This window comes from Solanum pennellii, chromosome 11 (genome assembly GCF_001406875.1).
Source record: "Solanum pennellii chromosome 11, SPENNV200".
Lineage (NCBI taxonomy): Eukaryota > Viridiplantae > Streptophyta > Magnoliopsida > Solanales > Solanaceae > Solanum > Solanum pennellii.
The window spans coordinates 59,552,317-59,568,329 of NC_028647.1; the positions used below are offsets into that span (position 1 = coordinate 59,552,317).

The 16,013-nt window shown below is 33.2% G+C and overlaps 1 pseudogene; it reads left to right on the plus strand.

The window, feature by feature from the left end:
- The first annotated feature begins 15,450 nt into the window (after window positions 1–15,450).
- Window positions 15,451–16,013, plus strand: part of LOC107004006 — a 6,082-nt pseudogene continuing 5,519 nt past the window's right edge.

Here is a 16,013-nt window from a genome sequence, read left to right on the forward strand (position 1 = left end):
TTGCAGCCACTTGAAAAGCATCATTCACAATCAATCCTACATTAAAGGTTATGTGAGTATTAATGGAAAACTTAATATTTCTAACATAGGCATCAAATAAATTTATACCTTCAGCAAGGAGATCATGGTTTATGACCTGCAATTCTTGAACTTGGGTGACGACAGTCTTACTGTCTATCATCTTATAATCCAGAAATTTTGCCACAATGAATTTCTTCATTCCGGCATCTTCTGTTTTGTACTTCTTTTCTAAAGCCTCCCAGAGTTCTTTTGAGGTTTTGGCATTGCTGTACAAATTGTACAAATCATCTTGCAGACCACTCAAAATATAATTTTTACACAAAAAATCTAAGTGTGTCCATGCTTCTGTTACCAAGAATCGTTCATCAGCCGGAGTTTCATCTGACATAACAGGAACATTCTCATTGATGAACTTCTGCAGACTCAACGTAGTGAGATAGAAGAACATCTTTTGCTGCCATCTCTTAAAGTCGACTCAAGAAAACTTTGCAGGTTTCTCAGCCGATGCTAAGGCAGCATTTGAACGATTATGTGCAACCGTTGTTGTTGCAGCACTTACTGTTCCAGCATTTGTTTGACTTGAATTAGTCATTTTTTTTTTTCACAAATGGCAGATAAATTAAGTATTTAAAATACTAACAGTAAAGAACAAATCTTTACACAAACTGTTTCTGATTTAACGATAAAGTTTTTATGTTCTTTTAATCGTTAATCGAATGAATTTTAAAAATTCAAGCAGAGTAGAAAACCATAAAGGTTTTAATCTCCAGAAACCTCAAATACAGAAACTGTTAAATTTCTTAAGATTGTTATTCTTACAATAACTTGTATTTATAAAGTTAATAAACAGAAACAGAAACAGAAATAAGATGAAGCAGAAAATAATATAGAATACAAGAATTAATCCGAGTCCACAGAAACTACTGTGTGTCCTTAAGAAATTTAATCCCCTCACTGTACCCAAGGTTATGGATTAATTTCTCCCAAGATAAAACGGATTAAACCTGTTAAAGAAATAGCGGTACCTCAAACTTCTTTAACTTCAACGAACTTAAGAACAGCAACAAGTCACACAGACTCAGTCGATCGACACTTTGATTTTATTTGAGAGAAAAATAAATGCAGAGAAAGAAAAATTTTCAGTGATTAAAAAATCAAAAATTGACTTCCTTTTATAGCCATTTTCAGCAAGGAACATGTCTGTTCAGTGAAATCTGTTCAGACCCATTTTATCCAGAAAGTTGTGTCTTTTATAAAAAATAACAACTTTTCAAAAAATTGTGTCTGTTAGGAAAATAACTAGTTTTTGGAAAGTAACGACTTTTCAAAAAGTAACGACTTTTCGGAAGGAGTAACAACTTTTCGGAATGTTACTGTTACCTGCAAATTTATAAGAAATGACTTTTCATTTGCACTTTGCAAATGACTTTTCATTTTCCCTCCAAAGTAGTTCCCTCACTTTTCATATTCTCTCTTTTCTTTTCCCATTCACACTTGCTAAAACCCAACAAAATTTTTGTTGGTAATCTTTTAGAATTTCGTTTTTAAGTTTAAACTATAACTCAGATAGAAATATGTTAATAGTTTGTTAGTAGAATACTAACCAACTTAAGTTATTAACAAAATCTGTTAGCAATTTGGAATTTTTTTCTAGTGACAAAAAAAGAAAATACGCAAACACACATGAATATTCTACAAAGAAAATAGAAAAACGAAGAAAAATGTATACAAGTGATATAAAAGGGTGAAAAATAACTAACCCCGTGGCCCACCGAGTTCATCAACAATAGCAACAAATCATGCTTGTAACTCATTAGTCCCGAGTTCATCAACAATAGCAACAAATCATGCTTGTAACTCATTAGTCCAATGTATACAATATGGTTTTTCTTGCAAAGCCGATGCAACTATGTTAGGTTGTTGATCAATATTTTTGTCTGAGTTGATGAATCACAAGATTAAAATTAAACACATAAGAATCATATGAAATGTTATTATCCATATATTTTTTAATTTTAATATTGCAACTGATCAACTCAGACAAAATGTTGACCAACAACCTAACGTTATTGCATCAGCTTCGCAAGACAGCCCATCTCGCATGTGTTGGATTGATGAGTTGTAGGAAAGATTACTTGCTATTGTTAATGCATACGGTGGGCCCATCACTTTTCTATGTATATTTTTCTTCATTTTTCTGTTTTCTTTGTAAATATTTATGTATGTTTTTGTATTCCTTTTTTTGCCTTATGAGATGTTCGGTATCTATTTGGACTTAACTCTTATCCACACATATTTATCATTACATTTCTCAATATTTTATGTAATTTACATGTTATAAAGGTTGTTCACTTTCAATGTTAAGTGATTAAGTAATAACAAACATTGAGAATTTAGTTAATTGACAAATCTTGTATTGTCAAAGAATAAAATATAAACTCTTGTTTATTTCATTACATTTTTACCATTCCAAAATAGAAATCATCCCTTGAATTATTTTTACTTTGTTCTAGTTATATATATATACATTTATATATTTGTCTCCTAAAAATTTCAATTCCTTTGCAACGGCTAAGCCAAAGCCTATTATGAAGAATATGGAACACATGGATTAGTGACTCATTTTTATAGCATATTCTAAGCTAATTCATTCGAAGCATGGAAGGTCTTTAAAATCCTCTTAACTATGTAGAAAATTCTAGAATGAGGGCTTATTTGTAATTATTTAGGGACTTGTATATGTAACAATTATTATTCATGAATGAGTTGCCAAATACCACACGTGTGCTTAGAAGTCTAAGGCCGTGACATCTCACTCAAGTATAGGTAATCTAGAGTTCTCAAGTATTTTTCATCCTTTAGGAATAGCTTGATTCTCCAATCAATATTATCACATTTCTAAAGAATGCTTAATTCAGGTAGTTGAGTGTTCTCTAGTTTCTTGATCAGTATTGTTAGTATTATACTCCTATTATCTCATTCTTTGATTTTATTATTACATGTTGTTTCTGTTGCTTTAGTTATCGTATTATTTGTTGTTGCAAACGACTTATTCTTTATTGTAGTTTCTTCTTATACTTTTTTAATATGCTTCACTTGAGCCTTATCGAAACAATCTCAACCACAGGATAGAAGTAGGGTTGCATGCACATCACCGTCTCAAAATTTCATTTATGAAATTTTATGGGATATAAGAAAATACGGGAACAAATGAATACCATTAGGGAGATTTGACGGTATATATTTGTTGTAGAGAATTGTAGAGAAAGAGACCTGCAAGTAAGCTTCAAGCTTTGTCTTAAGAATAGCATGCTTTTGCTTCAATCCTTGGAAATTGAAATATGCTCTTGCACCTGCAAATTTAATAATAATAAGTACTATTAACTGCAATAAAATCCAACCATACTATATAGCTGCAGTAAGTTACCTGAGGAAGAGAATAGAGCCTCCAAATGTAGTATATTTTTTTTTGCCCCAAGATCAAAGAAGAGAGGATATATTATGGCTCGTTCAAAAGCACAACCTCCTCCTAGAACATACAGAGCCATTGTATCAGTATCGTCTTTCGGTGGAACAACCATAGAATCTGCAGAATCAAAAATATCATTCTTGTCATAGAAATGTTGTGTTATAAGGAAAATTTTTCCGAGTTCATTAACTTGAATATATGAAACCGAAGCATCAAAAATTTTGAAACGGACATTTACTTTCAAGTCCATATCAAAAACATATCATTACATTTAGAAGATTCAATCGAGTCGCAGAAAGATTACAACTCTAAGTTGTCTGGAGTTTATTTTTCTATATCAATTGCTGACCCAATTTTGAACTATTGAAGTATGATTACGAATCAACTAAAGATGCAAAGCGAATAGAGAGGTCGAAAGTTAGGGTTATCTCTTTTTTATTAAATTCCAAGAGCATATTCTTGCAATCAAATTTAGAAACAAAATCTAAGAGTCCCTTTTTATATTTAACTCATCAAAAAGATGATGCAGTTTGGTGAAAAGCCCTAATTGTTATTGGCGTTTTGCCAAGAAGAAGCTAAAGCAGAAAAGATAAATACCTAAAAGTTAGATCTCATCAACTCAATCTCTGTAGCTACGAAAGAACCTAAAATCCCCAAATTCAGATGATATATCATGTCTTGAAAAAAAAATCAATAGCACAACAAAAAAAAAGACATTAAATTAAGCAAAGAAACTCAATTTGAGATTTGAGATAAAGTCATCACACTCAAAAAAAAAAAACACGGAGCAGATACATACATGGAAGAAACCAAAAGAGAAGCGGCGTAATCTGTCAAAATACTCTTGCCTGAAGCAGTCATGTCGATCATGCTTATGACAGAGATTGTAGTTCTATGTTGGGGTTATTTAGGGTTATAAAAAAAGGTAAAAAGGTAGCCGTCAAAATGGGTTTAGCTCATGGGGCCGGCCCAACACTACCCGTTATTGAGGTAGGATTGTGATCTGATTTTTCAAGTCCATTTAAACTAGGGCTTATAAACCTAACTCATATAAGCCCTTAACCCATGCTTGATCAGTTGGGTCGGGGTCGGTCCATGAGCCAAAACTATTTATATAAAGGTGACTTACAAAAATCTTACAATTATCTCAATACACATTATATAGTAATATTATGAATCTTACTAGATTTTGATACGTCCAATTACATGTGTCTCTGGATACAAGGACTCAAAAATACGTTAATTTATTCTAAATACACTCTACCCAAGTGTATTTGCATGTATCTAGGATACATATACGAATTCTTCGCCCACATCTCCCTCTCATCTCGCTTGCCACTCTCTTATCTCGATTGCAAATCTATGATGCATCACACTAGATACATATACCTTGCATATCCAGTATACAAGATACATGCTAATTACACTAGATTTTTTGCAAGTGTTATTGAAACAACGACATTGTTTTCTATATTTGATTTGAAAATCTTTTCATTTTCTTAGTGTTATAAAATTCTAAGTTTGAATATAAATAAAAAAGAAGGGCTAGCCCACCTAGCCCTCGGTCCTTCTAGAGTTTGATTGGGTTGAACATTTTCAGGCCGTTCCAAATGAAGGGCTAACCCACCCTAGTCCTTCAAGTTTGTTGTCCTGCGAGGCATGGACTGGGTGGGGTTGGCCGTCCCTTTTTGACAACTCTAGTAAAGATACATGTGACTCATTAATCACGACATTAGTCAATTCAACCAAAGTTGTATTTAATTTTTCATTCCGCTACTCCATTAGATGAAGGAGAATAAGGAGGAATAGTTTCATGAATCATTTTCAATGATCTAACAAAAAAATTAAACTCATTTGACTCATATTCATTGTCTTTATACTTCTAATTCTTTTTATTTATCTTCCAAACTGATTTTCAACTTCATTGAGATAAATTTTAAAATTTTCAAAAACATCACTTTTATTTTTCATCAAATAAACATATGTAAACTTAGAATATTATCGATGAAAGTGATAAAATATATATTATCTCCACGAGCTTAAATTCCTCCAAGTTCACAAATATAAGTATGAACTAATTCTAACAAATCAGTTCTTCTTTGAAATTGAAAATGAGACCTTTTATTGATTTTGACTTTGTTACAAGCCTTACACTTTTAAAAATTCTTTTAACCCATTGGGATTAATCCTAAACTACTCATGATTCTAACATAACGATCATTAATATGACACAAAGGAGCATGCCAATAATCGATAGAAGATAACATATAAGTAGAAGTAGAACTTTATTCATTTCAACATTCAGTTAAAACATCCCATCACAAGCATACCTTTTTTCCACAAAAATACTTTTTTTCGCAATTGCATATTGATTAGATTCAATAATCTGTTTAAAACTTATTTTATTATGAAGGAAACTAGACATCATTTTTTCCCCATAGAATGTGTATAAGTACATCTTTTAAAGTTAACACCATTCCAGAAGTAAAACACAATTCAACATCTCCTGTTTCAAGCAGTAGTGTGAGAATCACTAAGCATTATGTATTTATGCTCCTCAAAATGAGTATATTTTTTATACCAGTCTTTGTTATAACAGACATGACAGTTTTCAGCAGAATCAATCCACTATCCATCAATATTCTCAATCATGCTTATGTCGGTAATCACAGTCACAAAAAGTTCTTCGATAACATTTGTCTAAGGATTGGAAATACGTTTTCAAAATCTGCAAAATTGAGCAATAGACCCATTTTTGCCACAAATAAAGCATGGTCCCTTACCTTGAACTTGTTGGTTTTGTGCTTGGTTATTTCACCATTATTTTTCTTGAGAGCTTTACCATTATTTTTCTTGAATTTTTTCAGAAGTATTTTTGTGATATTTAGGAGTAGAATTATTTTAAGTAATTAAATTTGCATTCGTTGTAATGTTGCTCTATTTTGTTTGTAAAATTGCATCTTGCCCCTTCTCTTATAGATCTCTATACGGATTTTCATTATCAACGTCCCAAGAGAGGTTTCCTTTTGTTTGTGGCACATAGTTTTTCTGAAATTCCTTATAAGAAGGTGGATCTTTATCTACTATGTCACAAACAATAATGTTATCTCCAACTTTAACCTCCTCGGATCTGAGTTCTCCAACAACCATCATAAAGTCTTGAGGGTCTACCACTGATTTGTTGTCCACCATTTGAAAATGAAAAAATCTATTAGCCTCATATTTTCGCTCCAGTCTTTTCTATATCATACTTTTTTTGCAATGCTTTCCAATTTTTCGTTGCACTAGAGTAAATTCTATCATAATAATCACAAAAATTATCGAACATACAATTTAAAATATAATACCGACACTTATAGGAATTATAATCATACATTTTACTTTTTCTAGATGGGAAATATTTTCATCATCATTCATAGAGTTGATCTCTTCTTTATTAGGATTCTTCTCAGTTAACACATAAGAGACATTTAGAATATTTAAGTAGAGAAGTATTTTACCCTTCCATATCTTGAAATTGCTACCATTGAACCGAAATGGCTTATTAAGGTCTCTCATCTTGACATCTGCCCTTTTTTCAATTGTAGCATTAACAATCTCCTTAAAATTGTTAGTGAAAACTATAGTATAACGAAATTACAAGATTACAGTTGAAAATGAAATGAAGAAATAAAAATTTCTTCTGGATGAGGCACGAATATCTGTTCTATATAAGGAGATCCAATCCCACTGGAGCAAATGTTTTCACCGGTCTAGTAGTATTCCTTATTGACTTGTCCCCTCCATCATACAACAACTTAAACACAAAGTATAACTCAACAAACTCTAGAAAAGAGTTTATTCCAAGGCTTCACAAAAAGAACACCTTCCTTCAACTAATAAGAACTCTCTTTTTTGAATAACTTTTATCACTCCATATTTTTGTTGTGAATTACCAAACCAATTCACCACTATTTATAGCTGCGAAAGTCTTTATAGAAATGAATAGAAAGATAATTGAGTAGTTAATTGAAGATAATTGGCCAGCGGGGTGGACCAACGTGGAGCTTAGGGAGTTCACCTAAATCCCCTCATCGAAAAAATTACATTGTATATATAAGGTATACTTCTAGTATTAAGCGTAAAGATATTAAAATGAAACCCCTCAACAACTAAAGAGGAGAGTGGCTCACTGGCTAAGGGGTTCATTGTTGACCTGAATTTTGTGAGTTTGATCCTCGATAAGTGCAATATTTTTAACCTTTTATTTTCTTTTGAAAAGGCTGAGATGGGCTCAGTTTTTGGGCTTAAATACCCGAAAAGGGCCTCATTGTTTTTGGATTTAATCTAAAATTGTACTCCATTTGTTAAAATTTATGTGACACATTTGATTTTTCAAGAGTCAAACAGTTTATGTTTGATCAAGAATTGGTCATGGCTTCTTCAAATTATTTAAAATGAAATTTATATTTTTGTAAACTACATAAAAGTATTATGAGTCCCAATAATTTATAATTCAAAATATTTAAAAGATATATGAAAAAATTACGGTAAAATATAGACTTGTTTGAATCTCAAAATTCGAAAGGTATCACATAAATTGGGATAGAGGGAGTATTATTATTTTTATGTTATTTCTTTTTAAAATTTATTTGTCACAATTTTTTACTTGTCTTTTATTCTTCTTATTTATATTGCTCATTTTATTTATATGTAACTCTCTTCTCATGTACTAACTCAAAGAAACTCTTTGAGAAAATGATGAATTGTTGTTAAATTTAAAATAAAAGAATTTAAGATTAATCGAATGGATAAATTTAAAAGTTGTAAATATTCTTTTAATAAAATCTATTTAATTGATTTTTTTTCTCTTAATTTCATTGTATCTCCTTCTAACTAATCTGAGGTTGATCCTAAAGAGATTAACTAAATTAAACTAATTTGATTGATTCATAATTTGTTTTTTTTAACAAATGAGTAACCTATTAAATTAAATGAACTAAAAAATCGAAGATGTCATATATTTATTTTTTGAATATGCGCTATAATCTTAGTAACTCGAACTTTACACTTTTCTAAAAACTCTTAATGGTTTTAAAGTAACATATGATTGAATGTGCACTAATTCAAAATTTGGAATAAATTCAAAAAGTATAATATTGCAAAATAGAAGGAAAAACACTAGAAATTTTAAAAGCTCGATGGTGCAGAGTAAGAGTAGGAAGAACTTAAACACAACATGAGAGTATAAGTTAAATTTAATGGATTGAAATTAATATTTTTCTCCTGTCGCGATTGATTTTTCATCTTGTAATTTTTACGTGTTTACTTCTTTATATTTCAAATCCTTTCAAAAGAAATCCTGAATCTGTCACTATAAATGACCTAGAGGTTACATAGGTTACAAAGAATAATAAAAAAAAACATATTGTACTAGAAATGCTAATTAATGTTAGTCTTTTCTATTCTCAAACTCTGTAATATTTAAGGAATTGCTTTTTTGATGCATGGTGCAAGAAAAATGCGATGGTAAAAAATTGAATTACTTTTGGGACTATTAATTTCATTGTATGAAAAAAGATATTTTTCTAAAAAAATGATGTTGGACTTTTCTTTTCTACAATTGTCAACTATATTTAAAGCAAGACAAACATTGTAATGAATAACCTACTATTGCAGAAAACATGTTCTCTCCAGCACTATCTTCATTTATCTTTATATCCACCAAAATTTAGTACTAAGTAGAACATGTAAGGAAAATAGTGTGAAGATATACAAGAATGTAAAGTATCATTTAACAAGGGATACAGTTCTGTTGAGAAGTAGGAGAACAAATAAAGTAGTTTTGATGGTTGATAAAGTGAAGACATGGTGTTGTATGTTTACAATTATGAGAGATTGCGGCAAACAAGAAAAAATATTGCGACAAAGAAGAAAAAGTGTAGAATTGTAAAGAAGGAAAAGAAGAAAACAAATAAAGAAGGATAGAAATAAAGCAGTAGCAATTCAAGTCAAAGAAGTAAAGAAATAAAGAAGTTACAATTCAAGTCAAATAAGAAAATAAGTAAATATAGAGAAATTCAAGAAGGAAAATAATTTGTAATTCCCTTTCCTTGTAGAAGTTGAAGACAAATCAAACTCTATAAAATGATCAAGAAGTTGAAGGAAAAAAGCGTCTTTGCATAAACACAGATCGAGAGAATTTATCAGCAAAGCCAGAACAATAGTCATTGCATATTCACGAAATATATCATCTTGAGAGCAGTGTTTACTGGAGAAAGACGCAGGCCTTCGTCACAGCAACGCAAAGACCAGGTTCACCTTCATCACATCAACGTAAGGACCAGGTTCACGAAACCTGTTCTACTCTGAACTATTGAATGTTGAAGTCTGATCAATTGAAGTCTAGGGTTATTAGTCTTTGTTGATTTGCTCTAGGTTTATTATTGAGTTGTAATAATTCCTAGGTTGTGTAAGAAGAAGTGGGTTTGACTTTTTGGGAGTAGAGTCTTGAGAGAATTGTAACAAGAAGTGAGTTTGACTTCTTGGGAGAGAGGTTGTGAGAATTGTAATCAGGAAAATTGTTTGACTTCTTGGGTGGTTAGAGTTAAGAAGACTTGAGAGATTTTGTAAACAAGAAGTGAGTTTGACTTCTTATTGAGTGGAGAGTTTTCGATTATAGTTAATTGAAAAGTGTAGAACCTTAGAGTTAGATTCATTGATTAACTGAGTTGTAAATCTTGAATTAATATAAAACTTTGGTGTGGTTTTTCCCTTCCTTGAGTTAGAAAGGTTTCCACGATAATCTTTATTTTATTGTGTTACGACAAAATTACAAGAATCTGGTTCTTGTATAGGGGTAAAGTTTTCTTCAAGTTCTATTAAATTTAAAATTCAGTAATAATATTTTCAAGATTGATTTCTTTTCCTTTTCTTTTAGAAAGAAAAACTCTTTTTTTTCCAAATATGTTAAGTAAACATATTTATGATATGGTAGGTCTCTCATAGCACTATAATGAGCTGTGTAGAAATATGTCATTTTAAGCTCTTTTATTTTTTGAGTCCCCACCTAGGCCCCCCTTTCTACATCCCTAATAATTTCCTTTCCTGTTCCAATTAGTGAGTTGAGAATGTAATGAATTTGGTTCAATTTATTATTGTCTTCATGTTGTTTGAAAAGTATTACTTATGAAAGGAGAAAACAATGAAAGTTGGTGCCTTTCTCTCTTGAGCTTTGATATGTTCCGTATCATTAACACGGTAATTTATTGTGCATAAGAATAATATTAAATAAATTATATAAAACAACTAGCACAAGTATTTTATTTTTTTTTAGAGAAAAAAGTCTGATATACTTTTTAACTTTGTGATTTGTGATTGGAAACTGATATAACTCTCCTTAAAAGAGTGGCTTACCTATACTTCTATTGTTACATAAATGACTCACATATATCATTTTCCTCTAAAGAAAAATTCAAAAAAAAAAAATTTAAAAATATGGTTTTTTTTCAAAAAACCATTTATGTAGGTATATATTTGATCCTTCTCACATGCATTTTTCTTTTGTATAACTTACATAAATCTCATAGTGTAAAGAGTAAATTACATTCTATCCCTACTCTTTTTCTAATTACAATAATCCCTTAAAGTCTGCACCTTCCGGATACATTAACTCATCATCCGAATATATTAATTCTAATACAAGAATAATATTTTTGTCGCCCTAAAAAGGGAATAAAATTTGAAAATTAATTAAATCCCATAAATTATGGTTATGTTTCTTCTTATTCTCAATCATACATAGGAAAAATCTAACATAATGAAGAATTTCAATATTTCAAATTGCTCCCCCGTTCAACAAAGAAACCTTTCAGATTTTCAAAAAATTTTGTCGAAATATTGGGTATGCGACAAAAGTGATGAAATTGTTGTTGGACAATTTCCTTTTGAATCTTCAAGTTCATCGAAGAGACTTTCAATTTTGATTCAAGATAGTCAAAAATTTTGAGATTCAAAATTCTTTCTTCTCCAGTTTATTGAAGATCCTTTCAATTCTAATTCAAAATTGTTGAAGTTTTTGGTTTCAAAATTCTTCTCCTAGTTTATTGAAGATCAGTTGTTGAAATTTTTTAGAAGATTCATCGTAAATATCTTTGCTACTTAGAATTTTACTATTTACGTATCTTGTTTAAATTGAAAAATATGGTATTCATACAAGATACATTAAATAAATAATTGTTGCCCGTAAGATGTTTGATTTGAGATCGATACATTATTGTGTGGTAGTTGCTATGTAATTGATAAATTTATTATAAATTCGAATTTATGCATCTTATATAAAAAATTAGTGCATGACACATTACTATTTATGTATCTCGTTTAAATTGATAAGTATTGTATTTATACTAGATACATTAAATAAGTAATTGTTGCCCATAAGATGTTACATTTGAAGTCGATACATACCGGTGATAGTTGCTACATAATTGATACATTAAGTATAAGTTTAGATTTACGTGTCCTATCTAAAAATTAATGCATGATACATTATTATATATGTATCTCGTTTAAATTCATAAGTATTGTATTTATAGTAGATACATTAAATAAGTAAATCTTGCCCATAGGGGTGTTCATGGTTCGGATAAAAACCGATCCAAATCAAATCGATTAAATAAACCGATTTAATATGGATTTTGATTTGGTTTGGTTTTAGATTGTTAAGAACCAATACTATTTGGTTTGGTTATGATTTTTTTGGAAAAACCCCCGAAGAAATAACCGAATCGAACCAATAAGTTATATACATAAATTTGATTATTATACATACATAACATATACATTCATTAACAATTTTAAAGATTTTATATATGTTTCACAAAATTTATTTAGGGATAATGCACAAGTACCCCCTCAACCTATGCCCAAAATCCCAGAGACACACTTATACTATTCTAAGATCCCATTACCCCCTGAACTTATTTTATTAATAATTTTCTACCCCTTTTCGGCCTACGTAGCACTATCTTGTGGGCCCAACGCTGGTTGACTTTTNTTCCGACACGGTATTCTTGGATCGGAGTGTCACGTTCCGACACGGTATTCTTGGATCGGAGTGTCACGTTCCGACACGGTATTCTTGGATCGGAGTGTCACGTTCCGACACGGTATTCTTGGATCGGAGTGTCACGTTCCGACACGGTATTCTTGGATCGGAGTGTCACGTTCCGACACGGTATTCTTGGATCGGAGTGTCACGTTCCGACACGGTATTCTTGGATCGGAGTGTCACGTTCCGACACGGTATTCTTGGATCGGAGTGTCACGTTCCGACACGGTATTCTTGGATCGGAGTGTCACGTTCCGACACGGTATTCTTGGATCGGAGTGTCACGTTCCGACACGGTATTCTTGGATCGGAGTGTCACGTTCCGACACGGTATTCTTGGATCGGAGTGTCACGTTCCGACACGGTATTCTTGGATCGGAGTGTCACGTTCCGACACGGTATTCTTGGATCGGAGTGTCACGTTCCGACACGGTATTCTTGGATCGGAGTGTCACGTTCCGACACGGTATTCTTGGATCGGAGTGTCACGTTCCGACACGGTATTCTTGGATCGGAGTGTCACGTTCCGACACGGTATTCTTGGATCGGAGTGTCACGTTCCGACACGGTATTCTTGGATCGGAGTGTCACGTTCCGACACGGTATTCTTGGATCGGAGTGTCACGTTCCGACACGGTATTCTTGGATCGGAGTGTCACGTTCCGACACGGTATTCTTGGATCGGAGTGTCACGTTCCGACACGGTATTCTTGGATCGGAGTGTCACGTTCCGACACGGTATTCTTGGATCGGAGTGTCACGTTCCGACACGGTATTCTTGGATCGGAGTGTCACGTTCCGACACGGTATTCTTGGATCGGAGTGTCACGTTCCGACACGGTATTCTTGGATCGGAGTGTCACGTTCCGACACGGTATTCTTGGATCGGAGTGTCACGTTCCGACACGGTATTCTTGGATCGGAGTGTCACGTTCCGACACGGTATTCTTGGATCGGAGTGTCACGTTCCGACACGGTATTCTTGGATCGGAGTGTCACGTTCCGACACGGTATTCTTGGATCGGAGTGTCACGTTCCGACACGGTATTCTTGGATCGGAGTGTCACGTTCCGACACGGTATTCTTGGATCGGAGTGTCACGTTCCGACACGGTATTCTTGGATCGGAGTGTCACGTTCCGACACGGTATTCTTGGATCGGAGTGTCACGTTCCGACACGGTATTCTTGGATCGGAGTGTCACGTTCCGACACGGTATTCTTGGATCGGAGTGTCACGTTCCGACACGGTATTCTTGGATCGGAGTGTCACGTTCCGACACGGTATTCTTGGATCGGAGTGTCACGTTCCGACACGGTATTCTTGGATCGGAGTGTCACGTTCCGACACGGTATTCTTGGATCGGAGTGTCACGTTCCGACACGGTATTCTTGGATCGGAGTGTCACGTTCCGACACGGTATTCTTGGATCGGAGTGTCACGTTCCGACACTGTATTCTTGGATCGGAGTGTCACGTTCCGACACGATAATATTAAAGGAAAAATATGTTGAATTATACTCAATCTCAAAGAACTCAACTCCCAAGATGGTTTGGTTTGGAGGCATGAGTCCTCATGTGTGATCTTGATACCGTTGACTTAATAGGTGCTTACTTTATTTTTATTGACACTTGTTCATGTTGTTTGTTGCTTATCACATGTTAAGTGCTATAGTTGAGTTCATACTATTATTCTTTGTATATTAGTTACTATTTTGGGTTGACCGATGATACTTACTCAGTACATGTTGCCTCGTACTGAGCCCTACTTGTTTTCTTCTTTGTTTTCCTTTTATGAAATGCAGCGAGTGTACCTATGACTTCTGATTTTCCCTCAGTTCTAGCCAGCCTTCCACATATCAAGTTCCATGGTGAGCTATCCGTTCAAGCTCGTGTTGGATTCTCTTGGTCATGACATGATTAACTATACTTTCGGACACATACCATTTATTCTTTTATTTTGGTGTCCTTGATACTCTTAGACTTAGTAGTTAGAGATTAGATGTCCTTGTTGTGATGACTTTCAGGTTTTGGGAAACAATAGTTAATAAATTTTGGAGCTTCCGCAATATTTTGTTATTCACAATTGAATTATTCGTACATGTTGGGATTTGAATTTCTTGGTTCGTCCACCTAGGTAGTTAAGTGTGGATGCCACTCACGACTCATTTTGGGTCGTGACACTTTTTCTTTCAAGCTAGTGAAAAATTTCAATGATTGAATTCTTCTGACAAAAGTGAAAAATTTAATTCAACATTTTTGTAGGTATATATTTGATCATTTTGTTCATCCTCAATATATCCATTTGTTTATCCTCCCATTCTTGCATCTTTTTCAAAATTTCAATGATTGAATTTGTCCACTTCTTGTCATAATGCAAGAAGGTATCCAGCTCTGGACGATCGTAGTAGTCGGAGATCAAATGGATATATTGAGGATTCATATATACTTATTCAAATAATAAGTTTTCAAATAAGGACTACGGGCATTAAAACAAGACTCATTAATTGGAAAGTAATTCTGTGGAATTCAAATGTGGAAGTAATTTTGTGCAATTCAAATATTGAGGTGTTATCCGCGAGTGTGTTTCACACTTTAACGTACTTGGCTGAACTTTGTATTGATGTTTAAATAATACAAGTCTTTCGTCTTTGTATGGTCCCCATTTTCTACAACAAACCCCAACAACCCTCAGTTACTCAATTGAGAAAGCAATGAATATGCAATAGGAAACATAGTTGTACCAATTACAACTTCTTGTTTGCAAATTTACAATTGTACAGGTAAAGTAAGGTTGTTAGTTATTGAAGATACACACATTCATCTTCTCAAATTTCTTAAAATCATTTTGTTTTGTGATTTGTAGATTCAGAAATGGAGGTTGCCTTAGCAGTTGGTGGTGCATTTATGTAACGACCTGTTTAGTCGTTTCGAGCAGTAGAGTTTATTTCTGGTAATAACTGTCTGGGTCGACGGATCCCACGACGGACCGTCATGGGCACGACGGACCGTCGAGGGTGTCTCGTTCCAAAACACTTAGATCCTGAAAATTTGAGTACTGAGATCGACTTCAACTCGTCCTCAACTCTAGCCAGTCTTCATCACGTCAGATTTCAGGGTGAGCTATTGTTCCTAGCTCGGACTGGATTCCCTCTCATTTACGTCTTGATGCCTTGAAGTTCTGGCATGGACTAGCCGTTTATTTATTTTAGCTTCTTAGATACTCTTAGATTTAGTAATTTGAGGATAGATGTTCTTGTGGTGATGACTTCCAGATTTTGGGAATAATACGTATTAAATTTTAGAAGTTATTTATTGGTTATATTAATCAGTTTTAAGTCTTCCGCATTATATTTTGTTTATTATGGTTGAAATGTTGGGGTTTAGATTGGTTGGTTCGCTCACATAGTAGGATAAGTGTGGGTGCCACTCGCGGC